An 8,710-nucleotide genomic window follows, 5' to 3' on the forward strand; every position below is an offset into this window, starting at 1 on the left:
AAAGGCTGTGTCAACAGCAAAATAAGGGTATATTTGTCAACACAGCTTCCGACTGTCAGTTGTATTTTCCTGTTTGCACTTGACAGGACACATGTATTTGTTTGCAAGTGAATAATGGTAATGAAAATACAAGGAGCCTTAAGATGGGCTATCAACTATGATATACAGTAGCGCTTACACAAAATGCATGTACCAATTGTTTGAAATACAATATCACAAGAACAGGTATGATTTGAGGAGCCACGCAGGGACATTAAGGTTCTATCTCTGACATTACGAGGCAGACTCTTGAACTTTGTGGGTAGCAATGCTAGAAAAAAAAAATCTTTAGGTCCTAGAGAAAGATTAGTTAAAGGAACAATCAAACAGTCTAGGCAGTAATTGTTAGGGGTACCCACACTATATCTGTATTTGAGTGTGTCCATTACAGCTCACAAGCATATCACAACACCACAAATCATATCTCTTAGACTTATGACTTGCTTTCATTTACTCCAGCAAATGAGGAAAATGGTAAATATTGCAGGATTCTTTTTTTTTTTCAATGGAAATCATTTGTATTCACAGAATTGCATGCAGAAAATCTTTTAATTGATAGTCTGTTACAGGGCCGGCGGAGCGTTTTGAAAAGTTGGGGGGGGGGGGGGGGGGAGGGGAGGCCCACTTCCAGGTTTCATGAGCTAACAAGCAAAAAAAAAAAGGTCTTCAGCTCATCTCTCCCCTTCCACTTCAGGGTTTCTTCAGCTGACAAGCAAAAAAAAAAGGGGGTCTTCAGCGCAAAAACATAACCTTACCACGCTGACACCTCAAGATCTCTATCTATTTCTCTTTAGTACCACTTACGTACTTCCGGGTTAAAAAAAGTGGGGGAGCCCAAAATGATGACACCTTATGTAGTTGGGGGGTCACTACTAGTATATCACATATTTGCCCTGTGCTGCTCAGAATAGTCCAGACAAGTTTTAGACAAGTCTGGGGTGAATGGTGGGGCACCAAATAGATATGAAATATGAAAACATCCAGTACTTCATAATCTTATGAATTGTTGATCAGTACACATATGAAAATGTCTATGTCCAACATCTATCCTGTTTCCATAAGGGCTAACCAGGAGATTTGGTGTTGTATGAAACCTTTTCCTACCCTCAAAGCCCAAGCTTCATTCCAGAGCACTGAAGGTGATATTCTGCACATGAAGCAATTTTTAATTGTACTGGTAGTATACTACTAAGAATTTATGTTTGAAACATAGGAGAATACTGTGTTTACCATTTCTTACTTGTATAGCTTGCTTCTTATACGTTATACAGTAGTTTATGTGTCCTTGACATTCACAGGATATTGGGTGTAGACGTATATTTGACACTACATTTTTCAGGCTGATGTATGGTATAAGACGGAAACGAAGTCAAAATTTCTTGTCTTTCAAAAAATGCTAGTTTAAAGTTCCAAAAAAGAATACCACTGGGCTGGCAAGGAACATACTGAAACATATTTTATGGTTTTATAACTAGCAGACTGAAACCCTCAGGACTTAAATATATTTGTGCTGCATTTTATTCAAGATTTTGCAAACAATATACAGTTTCTAGTGTCCAGTATAATTGTATGCACATAGAAATTACTTGTTTTGGCATTCATACAAATATTTGCTGTACTTTTCACTTTAAAACTGAAATTCACTGGGGTTTTTTTACCACATATGTGAGGTAGGAATCTGTGTTTTAAGGCCAGCTTTTCATGCTAATAATCAGTGATATTCAATTCCGGGTACTTACAATGAAACCCATTTTAGATTGCCAACTATTAAGATGATAATAATTATCAGTTCACTGTATAAAGGGTATATTTTTCTATCAGGAGAAAATGATTCACTGATATGTAGAGGAAGTACTAAGGAAGCAATTTCCATCTTGCTTGAATTGAATGTTTGCTGAATATTTACTGTCGCTGAAGTTTATGGCTGAGTTGCTGTATAGCTGTATATGAGGTCACAGATGTGGTGAGGGAGTATAGGTATTATGCTCTGAAACATTGTTACACAGAGAATTGGTTATGTCACCCTGTATTTCTATTAATGACTTTCATATTTTGTATGTTTTTCTAATCAGAATACATATATTTTTGTATCATCTTCACATGTTTATCTGTATTTGCTGTTCAAATGTTTATAGAATATGAATGTAAATTGGATTGAAATCAAAATGTAGAGAATCATGAGAACGAGAAAACTCATAGACAAGTAATTGATATAGAATATTTGTGATAATCCTAGTGCAGTACTCACAAAACAAATTCATCGCTTGTGTCAGAATTTGTTTGACTTCTTAAGACAGCCAATATTTGACCTGTAAATGCATGTAACGCTTTTATTATAGCATCTATAAATCTCTTGTTTATAGTGTGACTGCTGTAAGATGTAGCTGTTAGATCAAGTCCCTTTAAATTCATAGTTATTTCTCAATGGTGGGAAATTTGGATTCTTATTCTTTTGTTGGTGAAGTGACTGAACCTTTTGCAACTCTAAAAGGAACTGTTTGGAATGACGGAATTTTGTGAGTTTTTTTTTTGTGTGTGTGTGTATTGATTACCCATTCAGTCCACAAGAAATATGTAGGATTTTATTCATTCTACAGTTTCCTTGACAATCTGCAAATCCAGGATGCACTTGTTTATTTTGTAATATGTTTGTTCCATTTCTGTGTATTAATGAAAAACGATTTGTTGCATTTTTGTGGAGGTGTGTTTAAATGCTATATTATGAATTTCTACAGTGCTATTGTCTAGATTACAAAAGTACTGTAAACACACATTTTCATACATTTTGCACAGCATGAAACCTCTGCAAAAAATAAAAGCTTGCTAACTTTTTTCTTGTTAAGTATGATTCTTATCTTATCTTTGATATCATGATGGGTATATATTAGGGGTATCACCTATGTTATTTGAGGGTTTTTTTTTTCACAATTGCTAGTCCTTTAGTGTGAGTGATTTTGCTGTCATAACGCAGACTGGTTACCTTTGACTGTAACATGTGCTGCTGAAGCCTATTACCGCCATGACGGTGAGCTGTTTAAAGTGCTCGCTTGATTGTGACTGTCCATGAAATTACAAACACAAAGTTCATCTTTTCCGATTAAGCATTAAAAACAAAATGGTGGCTGAAAAGCTTGCACCCTTTTTTGAGTTTCATTTAGTCACATCTGCAAACTGCCTTGACTGCTGGCTGTACTTCTTCTGCATTTGCTTCTTATTTTGCCTTATATTGCACCAGAACGATGTTGTAAGTTTTGCCATACAGCACAAAGAACTGCCCTCCGATGATAACCCTTGTAGATTGAAACTTGTTCATTATGCACCTCTTTGTTGTGTGTAAAATCACCACTGCCAGTGGAGATTATCCATGATGTACATGTACAGCTTGATTTAGGCAATTTGAAATGATTCTGATATGAAGAAATGCATCTGATTGTCCAGTTATAGGGGAAAAGAAAGACAATAAGGTTTGTTCCATGTGGATGGAAAAGGTATCAGTGCAAAAAGAGTTTGCTTTGAATGAAGTGATGAAATAAAAGCAAAAGAGGTCCATAGAAATTATTTGTTATTCAAAAGCTTAGTTGAAAAAAAAAATGGTATGATTACTCTGTTCAGTTAGCACAGAAGACTGCAATGTCTGGACAAAAATCCTTTGAAGGTGAACGAGAATTTATCGTAACGTACATCTGATGTTTGTAGTGTAAGCAGATGAAGAGACTGAATATGTCAGTTATTGTGCAATGCTGTTCCATATAATTCTAGTAGGTCAATTATGTTGTTCTGCTCGATGTATTATACAAGTGTACAATGCTTTCTACATGATTTTTCATGCTGGTCTAAGATTGGCTGAGATTGTTTCACTTTACACTTTGCTTCATCACTGTCATGTTTTGATGTCGCATATACACATCTGTTTTATTATAATAATATCATTTGTTAAGAATTTTGTTTTTGTTTTTGTATAGCATAATCTAAAGGGATAGTATAATATTAGTTCAGTTGGGGATTCAGCTTTTACCATTTTGTGAGATATTTAGCAAATGCGCCATGAAATGTCAAAGAGCATACAATTCTAAGGAGAATTGAAAGTTTATTTGATGAAAAATGGGTTTGAAATGACTGAGATATCCAAAAACAAGATAAAACAAAGTGATCCTAATAACAGTTGTAGCCTATCATATTTCATTAGGATCACTCTGAGTCTGTTTGCATATCTCATCGATTCCAAGACTAATTTTCATCAAATAAATTTTGAATTCCTCTAGGAATTACATGTTATTTCATAAAAGGTTTCTCATCTCACAAACACACTCACACACACAAAAGTTGGAAACCTGCAGCCCCATATAAACCCAAACTGTATCATCCCTTTAGATTCTTTTGTATGTTTTTTATTTTGCATACCATAATTTAGATTTTTTTTTTTTAGTGACTCAATTTATACTCTTGAAGATTACACCTTAATGACTAAAAGTTATTAACCCTGGGTGAACTACAGTATTTGTACTGAAATTTGTCACAAAAAGTGATAAACCTTGGTCGTCTCTAAAGACCCTGTTTCACCTCTTTGCTGTTATAGAGTACACTTCTTTTATGCCAGAACTCTCTCCTGCCCCAAGTGTAAAACAGAGATTGAGAAAAAGAAGGGTGTGTATTCAAAAGCTTAGTATCAGTATGTGAGAATGGTGTGCAAACAGCATGACTTCAGGCAGAGAAGCATAATGTATTTGATGCCTTAATCCTAAACTTTGCAGTATATGTAATGTATCTGGTTTGATTCTTTACATTATATCAAGATGTAATCCTCAGTCTGAATTACAGTGTATGTAATATTTCTGCCTAAGATTGCCTACATGTCAAGTATTCAGGAAAGGAAGCATTTTTAGAAATCTTTAATCTGCTAATTGGAAGGAGTGAGGCATTTCCGCTCCTTGAAATTTGATTAAAGTTAGATTGTCAACTAAATGTCAGATCCTGAGATGGTGATGGCTTATCTGTTCAGGCACCACAGTGTTTTTTTAGGTATGTGACATGAATGAGGGCTTTTACCCATCATGTTAGATCCACTGTTTTGCATGCATGTCCATTTCCTAGTAAACTATTTGTGGCTAGGGTTTTGTGTCACACCTAGTACTACAGTAGCTGATGGTACTTGTATGATACTGAAACAAAGTATTTCTCAAGTCATTTTTTTCTCTTTTTTTTAAGCTCTCTGGAGCCAATGGCTCAAGTGAGCTGTTGCTACCATTTGTCATCTGGGGTGGGTTATGTGTAAACTTTTTGACATTTTCAACTTCTTCTTGAAAGCCCCTTGATGGATTTTTCCCAAAACTTGCCAGGTGGCATCATTAGGGTCATGGGACCTCAGTTTGTTCAGATGCCCCACTTTAGAAAATCTTTTTAAAGATCTCTTTCTCTCAAACCACACATGATGGAGTCAGTGCTATGAGTAAATACTGTAAGTACATTGATGAGTGTTCTTTCACCTTTATTTCTTTATTTATTTTTTTCTACTGACAGATCCAGGGGTAGCTCGCTGTGGGTTGAGACCTAATTGCAGGGCTAGTTTTCATGTTTTAATCTTTTTTGAAAATGCATGTTTCATCAAACATGGCAGGTGCAAAATATAGCCATTATGGTAGAATATACAAATGGATTCTATGCCCCCTGGCCTCCCAAAGATTTCCATATTTGCTACGTCCTCCCTTGGTAATAGTCTGCAAGAATGCATGGAAGGTGAACTTCTGAGACTCAGATGAGTGCTACACCCTTTGGGTCTCTAGTTCTGTTGGCCCTCTGCATACCCATGAATTTCCTAACCATAGGCATGTGTGTGAAATACATACATAATATGTTTTGCAATGGATGCATCAAATGCAGTGAGAGAAAGGATCTAACTTGTATTAAACAGAGCTGATTAACACAGTAGAAGTACATAGGCTGAATTTGCTCCTTTTTTTTCCGAACTGGCTGCATGAAGTACATGTAAGATGTACACTAACGGTAAAAGTAAGGGATTGTATTATTGGATGTGCAGTCATACAATAGAGTGCGGTGTTAGTGATAGCATTCTCAAGTCTGCTGGCAAGATGGTCACTGTGTGTGTTTATGTGCCACTTAAGTCTTGTGAGGTAGATAGGCTGAAAGCTGTGCTCAGTTCTGATTGCTCTCTTCAAAATGCATATATGCTTGCCAGCAGCCCATTTATAAAAACACAATACAATGTAGGAGAAAAAAAAGGAGTTGTATGCTGGAAGGATTCACTTAAGGAACTGGACAGTTTGACATTGAATCAGTAAAGGAACATAATTCTCTACCCCTTGTTTTCTTTATAAACCATTATTTGTGAGAGTTTAGGGCATTGGAAGCTTGTTTGCCTTGAAGAAGAATATTTGCTTGTAATACTTGATATTATCTGACAGTACATTTTTTTTTTGGATGTAGTATACCAGTTCCATATTTTCTCCAACTTTACTATGCTTCTTTGTATGACTCTTGTAACATATCCTTTGTAATAAAGAGTTTTATATGAATATTCCAGAAACTTTCTTGTCTCACACAATGTAAATTCTGTTGAGAGGTCTTGATGTTTCTTATATTACAGTGGAGTCATTCTAGGGTGATAAATGCACATAAATGTTAAACCAGTTGAGACCCATGGTAACCAGACAAAAACAAACAAACAAACAAACACACACACACACACACACACACACACACACACACACACACACACACACACACACACACACACACACAAACTGAGGATGTAAGTATAGTGCACTGCATTGATTCCTTTGTTCATCCAGATTTTGGAATTGCAACAGAACTTGCTCTTTGAGTCCTTTCATACAGAATTGCATATGCAGTGAATTAATAGCTGATTCACTGAGTATGCAGTGTATTCATTGACCAACAAAACTACCTTGTAGTAAATGAAATGAATAATTGATATCAATAATCATTAATGTAGGTTCAGGAATATCCATTCAAGAAAATATGACACAATAACTTTAAAAAGTGGTATACAGTGGAAAAAAAATCCTTGAAAAAGTTCCTGCTTGACTTTTGTGATTATGATGTAATCTGCCACTCTGTTGGTTCTTAAATGTCTCCCAAATTAATCTTTTTTTGATAAGCAATCTTATGTATATTATATCTTATCAATCTTATGTATGTTGTTAATAAGCAAAAAAAAAAAAAAAAACCAACCCCAATCTTTTTTAAATATGATAATAATTTGTTTTATAATAATCTGTACCTTTGATACACAGGAGGAGGCTCTTTGGCCTGATCAATTAACCCCTTGCATGCTTTGCGTGCCGACTGGCACAAAAACCTCTTTGCATTGTACGCACTGTTCAAACTTGTTGACACACAAAAGGGAAAGTTAGTTTTCCCCAATGCCAGACAGCCCATCTTGATGCACCTGACCCTGACAGTGATGCATCTGTAATACAAATGAGATAATGCATCCATTCTCTTTATTGTTTTTTGTATCTTATAATGTTGACAAATTAATAACAGTAACAGTAATATAATATCATTTTCAATTACAAATTGTATTGATGAACACAATGAACATGGATCAACTTCAAGATTACAACTGACTGGTATCTGAAATAGAGAAACATGATTGAACCTGCCTAGAAGCAATGTTGTTGAACTACGTAGGTTCCAGAACAACTGACTGGACTGGCATGGAGAACAGAAAATGTGCATTTGACCAATTTCTAATAATACCAATGGGAAAGAAAAATTGAAGGTGAACATCATCCCCAAGTCTGAGCAGTTCAGATTAGATGATAATGTTTATGAAAGCAATATCGATTTAATAATATTTATGACAATAGGGATAACAAAAAATGAGAATGGAAATCAGAATAATATCAAAATAATGATAATAACAACTACTGCATGAGACAGTAAACAGATGACAACATCGCAAATAAGATTGATAAGTCTAAATATGATATGATTTACTGATAGTCTGGTTTGGAACTATACTTTAAATCTACACCATGTCTCAGTTTGGTTTAACTGAATAAGATAAATCAGATAAACAATGGTAAAGAACACAGTTGGCACTACATTTTTAAAAGAGGGAGGGGGCATTTTATCATTTCTGGTGCCACTTCCAGGTTTCATCAGCTACCAAGCAAAAAAGAAAAAAGGAAAAAAAGCTAGGCCTTGCTCTCTGGTGCTACATTTTCTTTTCTGGTGCCACTTTTGGGGTAAAAAAAAAGGGGGCAAGTGCTTAGACCCAATGTGTTTCTATGTATTATGCTAAGAAAGTGGGGGGGGGGGGGCGAAACCTGCCCCCGACTTGTCACCCCCACAGAAAAAATTAAAAAAACTTTTTTTTTTTTTCAGGAATCACTGTCATTAGAAGAAACCACTGATGTCATCATCTCCCAAATCTTCTACTTAGGGGTACAAAAATTGTCACTAGATTTCCCATTTTGACATCAAATCAAAAAGAATGAGATATATGAAGAGTCTAATCACAAAACAATTTAAGCACCATTTAAAATGCTTTGAAATACATAAGTTCTTAATCATCAGATGGAGCAAAATAAAACCCTTCCAATGATACCTCACTTGTTATATCCCATATTTTCTTACTCATTTTATTTTTTTCCCATTTTTTACCAAGTTTCGCCTTGAAGATAGT

The sequence above is a fragment of the Diadema antillarum genome, unplaced genomic scaffold (genome assembly GCF_040938485.1).
Source record: "Diadema antillarum isolate AM-2024a unplaced genomic scaffold, OU_Dant_1.0 seq00002176_RagTag, whole genome shotgun sequence".
In the NCBI taxonomy this organism is placed as follows: domain Eukaryota; kingdom Metazoa; phylum Echinodermata; class Echinoidea; order Diadematoida; family Diadematidae; genus Diadema; species Diadema antillarum.